Below are 17,705 nucleotides of genomic sequence, written 5' to 3' on the forward strand. Positions count from 1 at the left end.
TGATTTTGTCCAGTTGTAGATTGCTTAGGGCTTAAGACTGTGGCACAGCCTTTTTCTTTTTGTCTTCCCAGAACTACTTCACGAGTTGGCTGATGGCCTACCTCTGTTCATTTGACGTCATCCCCCAGGTTAAGGTATTTCAGTTCTCCGCCCATTGGGAGCCAATGTCACACCTTTCGAAAGCCTTTTCACAGTCGTGCTGGAGAGTCATCACATTACAAAGCTGCTTCTTTGATTGCTGCTTGTCTGATTGACGTATCCCTGCAAATCGTTAGCGGAATGGATTGTTGTCTATACGAGGAACACGCCGGTTAGCAGTACAGTGAAGAGACTAGAGGCGTGCTATATAAATAGGAGAAGGCGCGTGAGAAGTGCTGCTGACTCCTCTAAATGTCACCTGGCCAGTGGCGCGCTGCCAAGCAGCCGAGGCCAGGACGTTGACGTTTTTGCGCAACCGGTGCTGATTCAGCCGGCTGCTTCGAAAGCGACCACAGCTAAAGGTCGGCCGACTTACATTTCTCAGGATGCACTCGCTTCCCCCACGGCCGTCTGTGACGCGGCACTGCCAACCACGGCGCGGGGTCGCTGAGCGGCAGGCGTCCACCTGCGTGCATAACGTCCTCACTGTCGTCGAGGTAACAGCTGGGCGACTAAGATAGGCCGGTGTCAATCAATAAGAAGGTCTGTCATAAAGTTTTAATTATCATTCAAAGAAACTAGTTACCTAATTAATTTTTTGTACCAGCATGAATTATTCACTTTTCAGCGGAGTGTGCGCTGGTATGGAACCTACTGGTAGTGTAAAACTGTGTGCCGATTGAGATTTGAACTCGAAACCTTTACCTTACGCGAGCAGGTACTCAAGCAACAAGCTACCATTATTATTCTTTTTAATGTCATTTCATTCAGCAACAAATATTACAAAACGTAATACAAAACATAATACAATATTTAAAGAAGATGTATAAATGGTAAGGGCTTTTATTTTTTATTTATTGACGAGGATTTCTTGCTTAATTACACAGGAATTTCCCTCTTGCCAGTGACATAGAAAATCTTGCCCGCGGCGCTTTTAAAGAGAATTGAAGGAATACTCGACTCACAACTAGGACAATATCAAGTAGAATTTTGAAAGGGAGGGTATTGTTCACAGCAAGTACAATATCTAAAGAGCATAATAGAAATGAAGAAAATCGGAAACTTGAAATGTGTTCCAACTTTTGTAGATTTTAGAAAAAGACATATGACTTAATTGATAGAAATGCACTTATCAGTATTATAAACGAATTCGTACTCGACGATAAGAGAACAGAAATGGTTAAAGTAACTTCAATAAGTACAACATCCAAAGTAAAATTTATGGGTGGACTATCAAAACCTTAAGAGATAAATTTAGGAGTAAGACCACGAGTTGGCTTATCACCTCTACTTTTCAACTGTGCTTTAGAGAAGGTAGTGAGAAAATCCATCAATATAAAGACTGTTCAACTAGGAAGAAACCGAGATAAAACAAACATAGAATGTGTAGCTTTTGCAGATGGCTTGGCATTAATTACTGACTTACTCGATAGAGCCAAAGAACAAATCAAGAACTACAGAAAGAAGCAGACAAAATAGGACTAAAAATATCACTTGAAAAAACACACTTCATGACAAATATCAATCATGCTTCCCCCCACCCTTGTCCCCGTCAAATGGTTCAAATGGCTCTGAGCACTATGGGACTTAACAGCTGAGGTCATCAGTCCCCTAGAACTTAGAACTACTTAAACCTAACTAACCTAAGGACATCACACACACCCATGCCTGAGGCAGGATTCGAGCCTGCGACCGTAGCGGTCGCGCGGTGCCAGACTGTAGCGCCTAGAACCGCTCGGCCACCCCGTCCGGACCCTTCAGATCTTGACATTATAAGAACACAATATCTAAAACTGTTTTAAATCCCAGGGAGAATGGATATCAGACAATACAGCCATAGAGTACCTAAAATGGAAAGGCCATTCCATATGACAAGAAAACATATTTGACTAAAAAAGTTGTCGTCGAACATAAAACTAACAAGGGGAGGCCGCCAATTGTTAAATTCGGATTCGATTGATACTACGCATAATAAAAGCTCATGGCCAGAGGTGTAATGTGGCAAAGCACCAAGATGCACTTCTCAGCCCTTGTCGAGAAAATCGACAGTTAAAAGAAGCCGTTGCGGTGAAATACTCTCGACTATTAGTGATATTCTACAGCGTCGTGGCGCAGCGGTAAGCGCTCGGGTTCGTAATCCGAAGGTCGCCAGATCGAATCTCGCGCCATGCAATTTTTTTATTATTAGTTTTTTGTAATTCAAATATATATATATATATATATATATATATATATATATATAATATATTAATGAATTGCTTATGCATGTTGTTGAAGGCGGATCGCTCTCCAATTGTACCGCCTCCATTTTTCAGTTTTTTTTAACAGGGTGTACCAAAGCTCTCCCGTCCGCACTGATTTTCGACAATGTTATAAGTTGCGCTAGGGACCGCATATACCTTCTTTCGAAGTTAGCAGGCAACTACGCTGTTATGTGGCGGCTCGTTTCGGCCCATTCAACATCTGTCATTCAAGTGTAACGAGCGAGTAACGGAGTTTATATTTCATACCTGCCACAGCAAATTTGTGTTCGTGGGGTCTCTATTCTAATTCGAACGTTTGACTTACGCTATACGTATTCGTTTCGGAATATCGTTTCTACGTCTTCCGTTAACTATGCGTGGTTAACATTATGAAGACAATTAATAACATTTGTGAAATACAACTTTGTTTGTGGAAAACATAATGATGTTCGAAGTCGCCAATTTTTCCACGACAAACGACTTTCAACAACTTATTATATGCATAATTGTTGCAAATGATTGCCGGGAATTATATATATATATATTTGAATTATAAAAAATAAATACTAAAAAAAAAAAAGGTTGCATAGCGCGAGATTCGGTCCGGCGACCTTCGGATTACGAACCAGAGCGCTTACCGCTGCACCACGACGCTGTAGAGAATTATTAACCGTAGAGAGTATTTCACTGCAACGGTTTCTTTTAACTGTCGATTTTCTCGACAACGGCTTAGAAGTGCATCTTGGTGCTTTGCCACATTACACCTCTGGCCATGAGCTTTTATTATGCGCAGTATGAATCGAATCTGAATTTCGCAATTGGCGGCCTCCCCTTGTAAGACGCCATCGGTGGTAAGCCCTGAAACACTGTGTGCGACAGAAACGCTTGAACTACTAAGATTTGGGGATCTTGAAAAACTGGAAAACGTTGGTAGAAGAATTCTAAAGAAAATACTGGGATCCAGAAGTAATCGTGATTTTGAATACAAATTAAGTTTAAACAGGTATCTTTATTTTAAAACGGAATAGCTGACAGATATAATGAGAAAAAGAAGACGACAGACTAACCAAGCAAATCTTAAACTTATTAAACAGCTACAAATCCAAACCCGCATGGTTCACCGTAATTGACAAAACACTGGAGTTAGAATGGACATAACAGACAACGTAATACTTTCTACAGAAGTAACACAAAAGGCAGGACTTAAGCAAAGAGAGACGACGGCGAAAGGAAGAACAGGAACGACATTGTTGAAGGATGAAGGGAGTCTGGAAGCAACGAAATTCAAATACAAAGAAACAAAACCAAAGTCGATTTATGGTAACCTCCAAAAGGATTATTCGAGTAAATAAATGAATAAACAAAAAATGTAAGAACCATGTGAGTGTCCTTGTCTTAGGTACTGGAAATGCTTTGATCTCCATGTACAGTACTTCCTTACTTTCTTATTTCTTTAACGGTCGTTGATACCAAACTTTGTGGTTTAAGTTTTATCCAATTATCGTTAGTCAAAGTTTGGAGCAGCCTACTATTCGGTGTATGGCAATGTCAACTATCCCACAGTACTGGCAGTGCGGATGACTCGTTCTGTTCTGTGGCGCCGTGGAGCTGTCAGGATCAAATGGTTCAAATGGCTCTGAGCACTATGGGACTCAACTGCTGAGGTCATCAGTCCCCTAGAACTTAGAACTAGTTAAACCTAACTAAACTAAGGACATCACAAACATCCATGCCCGAGGCAGGATTCGAACCTGCGACCGTAGCGGTCTTGCGGTTCCAGACTGCAGCGCCTTTAACCGCACGGCCACTTCGGCCGGCAGCTGTCAGGATCAAATCATTTATAAAAACATTTAAGCTGCTGAGCGCAACCTTGACCTTAAGGATTTGTCTGCAAAATTTGCGCCGACCATCTTTGTGTGTCATTTGGTGTGCTGAGGGACATGGAGTTGTTTTCCCAGTTGTTTCAATAAATTTTCTTTGCCGTATAGAATCTTACATTTTGAGTCTTCTCTAAAATACACGCTGCCGTTTGGAAGGCACAAATTATGTTTGCTGGTATCCTTCTGTCATCTCTGTTTTCTGTGACGATATCCCAGCCCGCCTTTAGTAAGTCCGACCAGGTAACTGTTACTTTGAGAGTATTTATGAGATCTCTTGCTATAGGTTATCCGCCTTGAGCTGACGGCAGTCTAATTAAAAGGAATTACACCAGACGCGTTTCGCTTTTATTTACAAAGTATCTTCTATGGTTATTCTGTTAATTGGATACATACGTTTGTACATTTTTTGATTGTTTTAGGTTAAAAACGGAGTTTTCTGTATGAAGTTGGTCTGCAAGCTACTTACGGTGTTTCTTTATATAATCCGCTCCTTCCCTTCTTGCTAGCAGTGGTTGGTGTCGACAGGCTTCATTTCACCTCTCCACTTGGCAGCTTTTAGCATTCTGCAATATGTCCTGCGCTGAAGTATTTACAGTTAACTTTGTTAACTGTTTTTCACTCTGCACTGCCACGATGTTTATGCCTATTCGTTTGTTTTCATTCACTTTGTGAGTGTTTCCAACCTATGAAACGGTTTTGTGTGTGTGTGTGTGTGTGTGTGTGTGTGTGTGTGTGTGTGTGAGAGAGAGAGAGAGAGAGAGAGAGAGAGAGAGAGAGAGAGAGAGAGAGAGAGAAAGAGAGAGAGAGAGAGATATTGAAATCGTCTGTATGCAGGTAGAGACGTGTGCGTGGGAAGGGAGGAAAGACTGGGATGGGCCTGGACAGTGATTATAGAATAGAATCTGGGAGGAAATGGTAGTGATTGAGCCTGTGGCTATGTGTGTACTTTCAGTGTTATATTAAGTGGTCAGTCAGTTTAAAGAGTGTGTGGTTTGCCAAGTTCATCTGATCATTTGTATGTAGTTTCTTTTCTGTTGTGGGTTTTTGGATGTGGTAGTTTCCTTGTAAGATGATGAGGTGTTTTTTGTTGTTGTTTTTCCTTATGATTTCCAGGTCTGTGTCTCTGGTTGTAATTTTATGTTCGTGTTGGTGTAAGTGTTCTGCAAAAGTCGAAAGATTGATCTTGTACTTCCATGTTCTTACATGTTCTTTGTATCTGGTGTCAAATGTCCTCCTCGTTTGTTTGTCTTATGCATCTTCCATCACGTGTATTGCATTTCAGTTGGTATGTTCTTGATTTCTGATATAGATCAGTTTTCCTATTGTTTTTGGGAAGTATTTCTGAATTAAGTTGTTGGTTTGGTGCGCTATTTTTATGCCTAGTTTTTTGAAAATGTTGGATATTCTGTGTGTGTATTTGTGGTTGTATGTCATTGTGTAACATCTTTTACATCCTATTTCTTTCACACTGTGTGTTGTTTCTATTCTTGCATTTTGTGTATTTGTTTGTCATTTTTTCCTTGTGTTGGTGACAATTGGGTGTTTGTTCTTTTCTGTTCCTTCATTTTCTTGTTCAGCTTTGTTACTAAGTTCTGTTTGTATCCATTATTTGTGGCTGTTTGTATTATAGTATTCATTTCTTTTTGTAATTGTCTGTATCTAATGGCACTGTGTTTAGTCTGTGGAGCATGTATCTAAGTGTTGCCTGCGTTTGAGAATTGGGGTGTGGTGATGTATAATTGTCTGTTGTTGTCTGTTTTAGGTATATTGCAAATGTGTGTTGGTTGTTTTGAATGTTTGTGGTGATCTCCAAGAAATTTAAGTGTCTATTTTGCTCCTTCTCTATTGTAAAATGTTTCTTATCGTGAACAGAATTTATGTGTCTGTGTGTGTAACTGGTCAATTTCATTATTTGGCTCATCCATAAGGCATAAGATGTCATCCATACATCTCATCCAGTATAGGATGTTGTAGCTATTTGACACTATTTTGTTAAATATAATCTGTTCTACATGATTCATAAATATGTCTGCAATGGTTCCAGACACTCGAGATCCCATTGGTACTACTGTTTCTTTGATGTATTCTTGTGGAAATGTACTGTGTGTCTTAAAACTGCATAATAGACTTGGAGAATTTTCATCCATTTTTTCGAAAAGGAGCTGCGAGCTCCATTTATTTGTAGAGGCTTAGGACAATAAATCGCTAGAATGGCTTTTTTTGTGCAAACAGCAGCTGAACATTTGAACATCCTTTATACCACGAGTAAGAAGCGAGAAGTAAACTGCCGGCCGGTGTGGCCGAGCGGTTCTAGGCGCTTCAGTCCGGAACCGCGCGACCGCTACGGTCGCAGGTTCGAATCCTGCCTCGGGCATTGATGTGTGTGATGTCCTTAGGTTAGTTAGGTTTAAGTAGTTCTAAGCTCTAGGGGACTGATGACCTCAGATGTTGTCCCGTAGTGCTCAGAGCCATTTGAACCATTTTTTGAGGAGTAAACTCCGCTATCGCTGAGATTCTGCCAAATATGAAGGAAATCGTGTCGACCGAAAAGTGCCGCACCGAATGCCGAAAGAACAGTGTCGCATCGCACTGTTAAATGAAATGTAGCTCCGCACCGAGTAGTTCCCAGCAAAGCAGGGAAATACCGAGTAGCGGTGAGACAGACCGAGCCTCGGGCCACACGCGTGCAGCACCCACTGCACACAAGTTTTGCACGCCGTGACTGACCGACCCTGACGTCGTATGTCCAGCGGCCGCTGGTGACCTGCGCTGCCCCGTAACACAGCGTAGCGGCCCCTCTGGTTAATGCGACGTCGTCCGGCGGTACTTTTAGGTGTTTGGCGGCCAGCTCGTTACCATCAGTTAACAGGCGCGCCGTGGCGGCCATCGTTATAGGACGGCGTGTTTCCAGGTCAGCGGCGCGCGAAACCTTCCAGCGGCGCGTCCTCTGTCGCGCGGCCTGCGAAAACTAATTAGTCTGTGATTGGCCCGCTGTCCGGGACGGGGTACGCAGCTGCTCCGCGACACTCGGCGGCGCAATGACTGCGTCAAAGCTGGCGCCGCGGTGGCTGCAGCTTCTCTGTTGTCCGCCGTACCGGGCGTGCGTCATAACGCTTCCTAAAGCGGGCGATGTAGAGCTTGGAGACGCGTGCGACTCCACTGCTCTTTGATCCGAACTACCGTGTTGTTTGCTAAGTTTGTGGCCAGCCTTGCGCTCCAACTGTGAGCATTGTATCAGAGACAACTCAGCAAAACCAACCCTCTTTTTCGTAACATTTACCCCGCGGTATACGTTCCCTCTTTTTTTGTAAGTGGCTATTTTTTACTAACTTTGTGGCTCGCTGCCCTTTTTGTCGCGCTGTGGTCAGCTAATTTAAAGGTGGGAAACGTGTGCGATTTCTGTCTGTGTAAACTTTTCTTCTTTCAGGGTGATTCAGCTGCACCTATCTATGTGTTTTATGCCACCCACAAAGCGTTCAAAAGCCAATCGCCGAATTTTCATATTCTCTCGCTCTCTAGATACGAACTATTAATCCTACAGAAAAAAATTAATGGGAACTTTTTGTCGGAAATTTATTATAGTTAAACTTTGTACTACGTTTTCGCTAGAGGTCGTAGTTTTCGAATTATTCAAGAAAATCGTAGAACAGTGTCCTTCAAAGGCGTTTTTCTTCGATGGGTCGAAAACCGTGGCCTCCAGCGAAAACCTATCCAATCAGAGAATTTAACTGCATTAAGTTTCCTATAAAAAGGTCGCATAGCGAGTGAATGTGAAAAGTCTGTCGTTTGGCTTTTGAAAGTATTGCTGTTTGCATTAAACACATAGACAGGGACAGGTGAATTAGGCCTTAGGCTATATGACACGTTCTCGGTAGACAGCGTCAGTGAGTACATTGTTTTTATTGGTTTCTCCATGTTTGATGATGCTGATTCCGTAACTGTTGTTCAATTAATGAAAAGCTGCTTCATTTGCTTAATTGGAGCTTTAAGTCCACACATGACCAGTTTCGCCCTTTATACTAGGCCATTGTCAAGGGTATCTGCAAGTTTTTCTGTAGAGACACTGCTGTTCTGCAGCATACATTTCAGATACATTTCATAAAGGCCCAGTATACGGTCCATTTACATTGCAGTGACCATCTCCCGTCGCCGTCAGCATACAAATTATCACTCGCAGATGGCAGGTAGTAGCACTAGCTGTGGAGAATATATAAAGCGTGTCGGAGAGATGCATAAAACAGTGCAGTCGTTGTGGTAATGCGGAAACAGAGCAATTTATCTGACGTCCAAAAGGGCATGATCATTACCTTACGGGCTAAGGTTGAAAGCATTTGCGAAAAGACAAAGTGTGTGAATTGTTCGCGTGCGCCGTGGTTCTAGTATACATTGCATGGTTAAGTGGCGCTATCCAAAGCCGGCGCCGAGGCAACTGTGGTGCACTGCGGACCGTAAATAACAGCTGTGAACGACGGCTGTGGAGATGTATACGGGCGAATATACATGGAACTGTTGATCAGCTGACCGTCTTTACGAACCAAAGGGCTACGAACAGTGTTTCCTCAATGACCGGTCAGCGAACGTTGCTGTCTAGGGACCTCCCCACCAGATGCCTGGTTCGTGCGCCCATGCTGACTGCCTTTCATCGGCGTTGAAGGCTGGAATTTGCACGCCAGTACTCCAACTGAACATCCAGGTGGCCTTTTCAGATGGATGACGTGCTCTATCGGACAGACGGCCGTTGGCGTGTACGGCGTGAAACTTGTGAAAGCGAAGAGTCCAAGCCGGAGGAGGAAGCTTTATGGTTTGGGGAATCTGTTCGTGGTATTCCCTAAGTGATCCCGTCATTCTGGAAAGCACAGTGGAGCAACACAAGTATGCCTCTGTCTTTGGGAACCATGCCCACCCCTACATCCGGTTTGCTTTCCCTTGGCTCCATGGCGTCTACCAGCAAGAGAATGCAACATGTCACACAGGTCGCAGAGTACGTGTGTGGTTCGAAGAGCACCGGGATGAATTTACTGTACTCCCCTGGCCACCAGACTTCCCCCGGCCTTAAACCCAATCGAGAATCTATGGAACCGTCTCCATCGGGCTGTTCACGCCATTGGTCCTCAGTCGAGAAACCTAGCACAGTTAGCCACTCCGCTGGAGGCGCCATGGCTCCACATCCCCTTCGGTACCTTTTAGAACATTATTGACGCTTTTCTTGCACGTCTTGAAGCGCTCCACGCTGCGAAAGGTAGCTATTGAGGCTTTTGGCAGTTGGTCACATTAACGTGACTGGACAGTGTATACAAAACCGGTCGTGTGTGGACTTAACGAACTAGAGCGGTTTTTCGTTAAGAGTACTTTTAGATATAAAACTGGACGCTCGCATGAATTGTTTAGTGGCATGTATGATTTTCGACGGACTAGCAGTTGTGAACAGCTTATAAGTACTTCTTGATCGGTGGCTGCGTCGGGGCGTGCTAGCAATCAGTCAGAGAAAGACAGAGAATATACCACAGGCAACCAGCGACGACAGTGCAGCAAATTGAAGAGCCCTTTGCCACGTTTTATATGATAAAAAAGGGGTGTGATATGGGATAGTGGTGGGTAATGCTTCAAATAAAGGTAAATTAAGACACTTATTTGTCCCAGTCACCTTTGATTTACTCCGACGACGCGTTTCGAGGCCTTACACTCTATCTTGTAGTGGATCTGTGGATTACATTGAATTTTTGTTTGTTACGCTGTCCACTGATCCACGTGAGGATGAGGTTGTAAGCCCTCGAAACGTATTGTGGGAATAAATAAATAGTACAGTACTCATTAAATGCCCAGCCTCTTAGCTCTCATGGCGTACCAACATCTGAAACTGTTACCTTAAGTGCACCTATCACTCGCAAGCGTTTGAGCAATCTTGCGAACGTTTCTACACAAGATAACTTCCTCCCAGGGCACTTTTTTTTTGCATATAGCTTATGCGCTGCTTGGCCATGCACCTAGTGCATATCCATTATTTCACTAGCTGAACGAGTACATTGTTTTGTAATGTGACGGAAATTATTCTGAAAATAATACAAAAGAAGAAAAAGCAATAAAAATACACTCCATGGGTCATTGCAGGGAACTCGTTTTAAATCGCCAACGAAGAATTTTCTGACCATGAACTTGTAAGGAAGCAGCCTACTCACGCCGTATAAAATTCTCGTCAGTCTTTCCATTGTGTGCCAGCCTAGTCCGCTGTAACTAGCTCTGACGTCATAAATGTTGCGCAATACTTTAAAAATCAAGTAAATTACCTGAAACGTTTCTAGCATGTCAGGAGTAATACTAAATCAATATGTGTTGAATATCAGTTCAATAACTTTAACCAGTTTCGAAATTTGGACGTTTTTCTGTAAAAATCATTGGCGCAATAGAAAAGAGCTAGAGATTTAAAAATTTATATTTAGATTCCTTTTTCATAATAATTTAATAGAAACAGTACTTTGGATCTCACAAATTAAAATTTTAGTGGAAATTCATGATTTTCTGGTTTTTGTCTTAAAAATTAAGGAAGCAAGATAGATTAAGTAGGCTAATAAATAAGGCTAGGATGTTTAAATTTAAGTAGAAGGGAGATCCGCTATAATCATAAAGATGTGAGAAGTTTCAATTGAATAACTATAAAACTATAGCGATAGCGTATCTCCAAAGGGCAAGTTCAGAGCTCGTCTACTGCGTGTAGTGTAATTAAATTAATTCTCTCGCCCAAAATATTTTACTTAGCCACGTCAGACTTTTATTATGATTACTTACCTGTGTGCTGATTGCACATTTAAATTGAGAGCTTCATCGGCCATCAGCAAAGGAAGCGATGATACGTTCCCTTAGTCGTCCGCACCGCGGCTTTATATATAAGAACGCTGCGCGAGGAAGAAAGGCCCCAGTTCTCTCCAGACGCTGAATAGCACACCACCTGTGTCGGGAGTCGCGTCGCGTAGGTATCATTGCTATAAACAGCCTCGGATGCCGTATTAAGTTAATCGGGATACGCGTAACCATGAAATCATTTTGAAGTGAAGTGTTAATTCTGGGATGACTTTAATGATCTATCTTCAGTTTGCGTACGTCGTATTTTCACGTGCTGTCGCGGGACAAACATTCTACCATTATTTAGCGTGGCGTTTGATGAACATTATCATCAAATCATGGCGAGCATTCACTTAAACATTTAATTTGGACAGTTATAGGTGCATCAGCGCATTAGACTCTGAACTGCTCTGTTAGTCAGATTGTGTGGATTCTTTTTTTTTTTTTTTTCATCTGTGACTTTCAGAATATAGCGAACGTTTTTTCACGATCGTTTTTGATTATGAATCCCAGACAATCTCCTAATTCCTCAGAGCTATAAGCTGTAGCTATAAGTGTATTTCTCAGATGAAGTGGGCACTAGGAATTCTAATTACAGGCTTCACGTTTTGCTAATCACTTTCTGGTTGCCAAAATTGTAGTTAGAGAGCCAGTGTTGAGAATGGCAAAAGACTGCATAAATAATAGGAACATTTAAATATAAAACAATTAATTCCACCCGCTGCCCCACTTATGCTTAATCGGCCGGGACACTGCAGTGTTTCTACATTCAAACATTTATACAACAGTAAATTTTCCACCAACCGGCCCATATATGTTGCTAATCGGCCGGGAAGTACATTGTACACATAAATAACAACAATAAATTCCACCCGCCGCCCCACAATTGGTGCATCGGCCGGGAAAAACATTTTATATAAACAAAACATTATTACATTATATATAAACAATAAAATTCCAACCAGCCGCCCCACAAACTTATTGTCACATTTTGGTGTCAAGAACACAGCCATAAATTTATGTCTCCAGAATAATAATCACGCAGTATATGCAGACAGGCGTAAAAAAACTGATCTGTTTACACGATGTACAGTGATTGTTCCGTCTACTACCACTTTGCCCTCAGACGAATGTGCTGTGAGAGTCAGTCTACTAACTGAAGCAGCATCCGTTTGTGAAGAAAGCACGTTCCTCCATTCATTCATGGCGCAATCTCGATGTGCTGACTCCACAATAAACAGGATGATTCCCGCACTTACATGAGCAGGTCGCTCGGTGTCTCCCGTTTTGCATACAAATAGCCTCCTCTGAGCCCCCCCATACACATTTTGTCGGGAAACAGAATCTCCTGGAGGGAGCCGTTAGCGCGGTAGATATCATCGTCGTATTTCACCATACGCTCTAGGTCCGGTTTTCTGTATTGCGGTGGTGTGGTTATTCCTGCTCGAACTTGTATTGGTCGGCAAACATGAATTTATCTCGGAACTCTCGCCAAAGCCTTCAAATGACGCTTTGCGGCACGTAGAACTGCTGAACCCACATTATCTGTCTGACCTACCCCAAGGCGTCCGAAAGTAGGATCTCCAAATGTTGTTCTTGTGGCTTTACATTGTTACCCAGATTTTGCACCCAATTTGCGACAAAAGTGCACACAAGTCTCAGACATGCACATCTATACTCGACAAGTCGCCTTATGGTGTGTGGCGGAAAGTATTTCCGGTGCCACCATCTTCTCTCCTCTTCCTTCCGTGTTCCTTTCACGAATGGTTCTTGGGGAAAAAAGCAACTGTCGGTGAGTCACCGTATGGGCTCTAATTTATATTAGTTTTACGTGGGGAGAAAGTAATATGTTGCTGGACTCTTCTCGGAACAAGGGCTCTTAGAATTTCAACAATAAATCTCTCCATAATACAAACACACACACAGGAAGAGATTTATTTTTAATTTATTATTGTCACACGAACTTACATACTTAATTGAACATTGTATATTGTAAATAATTTGACGCTTGATTCGGATCATTCGGGTTGGTGTTACTGGGTGGTCGACTCCCTGTAGAGGGCTGCCTGGATCATCCGCCTCTTGCTGCGCCCTGATGTTGATAGGAGACCGACGGTTTGTTGTTGTTGAACAGTTTGTTGACCGGCGTCGTTGACGGCATTCACTGCAGTGCTTTTACTCTGTAAGTACCAGTGGTTTCTGCCTGAAACCAATATTTTATTAATTTCCTTTTGAAGTACCAGTGCCTTTAGTATATAACCACCGATGCTGTTGTAAGACGGAGACATCTAATCCTACACCGATTTACTTCTACGAATGTATGAATGCAGCAGTCACTTACAGCGTTCAAAACAATACTCGGCGCGGAGATCGTGCAACGTACCTGTTGGAGATTGTGAGATGCAGTTCGTTTTATAGTGGCCCTATTGAGGAGATAAATGACAGTGAAAGTAAATGTATCTAAGGTTATTGTAACGTAAATTGAAGCTTGCTACACAGCTTTTATGAGTGGGTTCGAAATCGAAAGCAATGAGGCAGTATATGGGCCTATAATTTGTTTTAGGCATTATAAATTCATGGACGTTTCGAGATGCGGGATTGTGTCTAGGAAAAATGCGAATTTGCTTTCAAATACATATATCACTTTATATGATGGGTGGCTTAAAACTTTATGCCCCAGTAGTTCCAAAGCGAAACCACCTCCTCAAAACAATTGATTGTTTCTCTTTTGTTAGTTTCTTCTTGTATTTGTTGCTTAGAATTATATTTGTTTTCATATTCTTGGCATTCAAAGGATTAAGGGCTGTGTATAATGCAATAAAAATTTCTTCATATTTTGGTATTTTTCTTGCTTTCTCATTTTGGGCCCATAGATAAGTTAGAAATTGTAACTTCTCAGTTTATCGCAGGTGATAAATGTAGTGCACTGTGTGGGGGACTATTCATGTGGCGGCGGATCTTTTGCAGCCTGGGAATCGCTTACGGTGTGGTGCCGAGAATGTTGTGGCGAAATGGTTGGACGGGATTCTGATTATCAGGCCGGGTATTAGTTTACTATGTTTCCAAACGTTTGCGACCGTTCAACACAGTTCTATGCTCCGGAGTGTCTGGTTCACTGCACGTGTCGCAGGCTTCTGTCCTGGTCAGCTGTGTAACTGCTGCGATGTTTCACCGGTGTTGCGGAAATTTTGTGTTAGTGGTCTTCTTGAGTGGATTGCCGCTCCATGTATTTTCTTGACAGTCTACTCTCTGGGACTGAGGGCGCTTCCTAATATGTAGCTCTTCAGCATGGAGTATTACCGCATATAGCCGAATGTAAATGGAACCTTTGCGTGATCCGTGTCTGCATGTGTCGAACAATACCGCTGTCAACTGGCCTGATTATTTTCTGTGATTTTGGCTGTCATGTGTATCAGCAGAGCAGCGCCCTTCGACGTGGAATCGATAAAGCCGAGGCCTTGTTCTTCTGGTTTTAGAGAGCATGTGGTGCGCGCAGCCGTAAATATGACTCCAAGTCACACAAGCGACCCAGTTCTTCGAGCAGGTTTAGAATTTGGACCATATACGAAGATTTCGATAGTAAATATATCACACTCCGGCAAGAATAGTGACACAACTCAAGAAAGCAGTACTTGAGAAAATCGGCTTGAAGAATTCTAGCCGGCCGGATTGGCCGAGCGGTTCTAGGCGCTACAGACTGGAACCGCGCGACCGCTACGGTCGCAAAAAAAAAAATGGTTCAAATGGCTCTGAGCACTATGGGACTTAACATCTATGGTCATCAGTCCCCTAGAACTTAGAACTACTTAAACCTAACTAACCTAAGGACATCACACAACACCCAGCCATCACGAGGCAGAGAAAATCCCTGACCCCGCCGGGAATCGAACCCGGGAACCCGGGTGCGGGAAGCGAGAACGCTAGCGCACGACCACAAGCTGCGGGCGCTACGGTCGCAGTTTCGAATGCTGCCTCGGGCATGAATGTGTGTGATGTCCTTAGGTTAGTTAGGTTTAAGTAGTTATAAGTTCTAGTGGACTGATGACCTCAGAAGTTAAGTACCATAGTGCTCCGAGCCATTTGAATTATGAATTAAATTTTTGAGCTGTATCCCTTTTTTGATTTTTTAATTTTTTGTTTTGGTAATTTATCTATCATGTAATACTTTTTCCAATTTTCCATCTCCTTTTTTACTGTAATATAATACGACATCAGAATCTACATCAGACAAAATCAGTATTTAAATTTTAAAAAAATATTAATGTGTTGAAATTGTTGTTTTAGCAAAATACAAAATGTAAAATTGTAATTTATGAAAATTAATAAAATTGCAATTAGGTGCAATTTAAGGAATATAAATTTATGAAAACATAGAATCAGATATGGGATTATATAATATAGGAATACTTTTCGCCGAGAGAAAGGATCCAATATGAACAATCTTTATAACAGAAATTTCAATTTTTTTCTTGTACGCTGCAACGTACAACATTTCGCAATATTTACAGCTGCTGTAATCGTCAAAATAGTGTCTATTCCTTCATGCATACATGCATGTCTGAAGGACGTTGTCTGTGCGGCTGGTCCCGGCGGAGGTTCGAGTCCTCCCTCGGGCATGGGTGTTTGTGTTTGTCCGTAGGATAATTTAGGTTAAGTAGTGTGTAAGCTTAGGGACGGATGACAATAGCAGTTAAGTCCCATAAGATTTCACACACATTTGGACATTTGAAGGACGTTGTAATGTAAGATACAGGCACAGTATAAACACAGACATTCTAAAAATCTATGATATCAAAAATTACATTCAACTTAACCTTTTATGTATTAAAAGTTTCACAACTCAGAATATGTCTCTTTTATTGAATGGCCCGTGCACACCTGCCAGTAGCAACACTGAAGTGACACTGTTCTTGCCGCGGCGAATCATGAAGTGACCTGCAACAAAACTGATACATCTGCCCTAAGGTGTACAAATTGTGAGATAGGGATATGACATTGGGGCACTTCACTCTTAATTTTCAGTGACAAATACTAAATATTGCCGTTTTTCACTTGTGCCACATTCGTTGCTGGGGTGCCATGCGGTTGTTAACTTCACCCATCTGTCAGTGTCAGGATCCAAGCTGGGAGGAGGGGAGGGGTGGGTCGTGTGATGAGTCGTTGTTCCCCCCCCCCCCCCCCCCTCACCTCCCCCCGCTCCCCCAAGGAAAAGTTTACCAAAAGCGTTTACATTTTTACGTGCATCAATTTTCAATCTTCTTAAGTAATTTCCACTCAGTAAAAAAGCTGTCTCAAGAGCACAAGAAATTCTAGAAAATTGCATCAGTTATTCGTTGCCTGCACGCTGACATCTGCAGGGAGCATTACAAGCAGGTAAAGCTGGACATTCAAACACTGGTCGTACATGCTGCCGGCCACAAAATGCAGTATCGTTCTTCAGAACACAAGTAGAGGAACCCGAGTAACAGAAGGCAGGAAGAGAAAGGACTAAAGAAAACGTATACACTGACTTTCTCGCCGTAGGAGGGAACGGCTGAATGAAGCAGCCATCCTGTCAGTTACACGCTCGCATAGTCATAGTGTGCACACCTGTGTTTACAGTCCTAGTCCTAAGTGAAACATTAGTAATGGCGAGTGCATCATTCGATTTTATATCGTGTAAACAGGTTTTTCGAGTACGTTTTACGAAGGCGACGTCCTAACGTAAACAAGTTATTGTTATTACAGTTTGTAATGTTCTGTGCTTGCTGTGTAATAAATGTCTTTCAGTCACATAATAAATTTGTATAAGCAGTTATGCTGGTATGAGTAGTATTTTTATGTGGACTGTAGGCCTGTTTCAACCATCATCAAGTTATGCGTAATGGACCATCTTATGAATGTTGTTACATTTGTTGTACTACATGTGAGTTACTCATGAATAACACGAGTATGTTTTACGTAGGTGTGTAAAATCATACTATTGATAGGTATGTAAAAACGTACTATTCAGAAACAACTCACATGTATTACAACAGATGTATCAAAATTTAAAAAAGTTCTATTACAAATAACCTGATAATGGCTGTATAACTGAAATGGGACTATACTTCCAATAAAAATAATACTCATAGCAGCGTAACATGTTATATAAATTTATTACTATTATTATGTTAAAAGATTTGATGTATGTTATTGTCATTATTACTAAATCGTAAGCAATATTGAGAATATTAAAAGTGGGAGTCACTGGACTCCGTCTACCTGCCTTCCCAGGCCCATTGTACTTACTGAGCGTCGTGTCATCACCTGCCGATGGCGTAATTGGATGCGGTACGGAGAAGCACACCGCTCTCCCGGCCGAATTCAGTTTTCGTGACATGGAGCCGCTACTACTCGATCAAGTAGATCCGGAGGTGGCATCTCGAAGCTGAGTGCACCCAGAAAAAATCCCGGGCAGTAACGGGAGTCGAACCCGTGCACTCTGCATAGCAGCCAGTTGTGCTGAGCACAGAGCTACGGAGGCGAACACTTTGAGAAAGGACACAACCGATTTCCTTCACTAATCCGGATCTTCTGCTCCGTCTCTAATGACCTCGTCATGGGACGTTAAAATCCACTCCTCTTT

General features: G+C 42.3%; 1 protein-coding gene and 1 long non-coding RNA gene across 2 annotated transcripts in view; both read left to right on the forward strand.

Annotated features, from left to right (window-relative positions):
• LOC124607421 overlaps positions 1-17,705 on the forward strand; it is a 1,003,590-nt gene that overhangs the window by 605,168 nt on the left and 380,717 nt on the right. The window lies entirely within an intron of this gene.
• The window catches only part of LOC124607420, a 241,205-nt gene that overhangs the window by 113,111 nt on the left and 110,389 nt on the right, over positions 1-17,705 (forward strand). The window lies entirely within an intron of this gene.

Source organism: Schistocerca americana, chromosome 3, assembly GCF_021461395.2.
Source record: "Schistocerca americana isolate TAMUIC-IGC-003095 chromosome 3, iqSchAmer2.1, whole genome shotgun sequence".
In the NCBI taxonomy this organism is placed as follows: domain Eukaryota; kingdom Metazoa; phylum Arthropoda; class Insecta; order Orthoptera; family Acrididae; genus Schistocerca; species Schistocerca americana.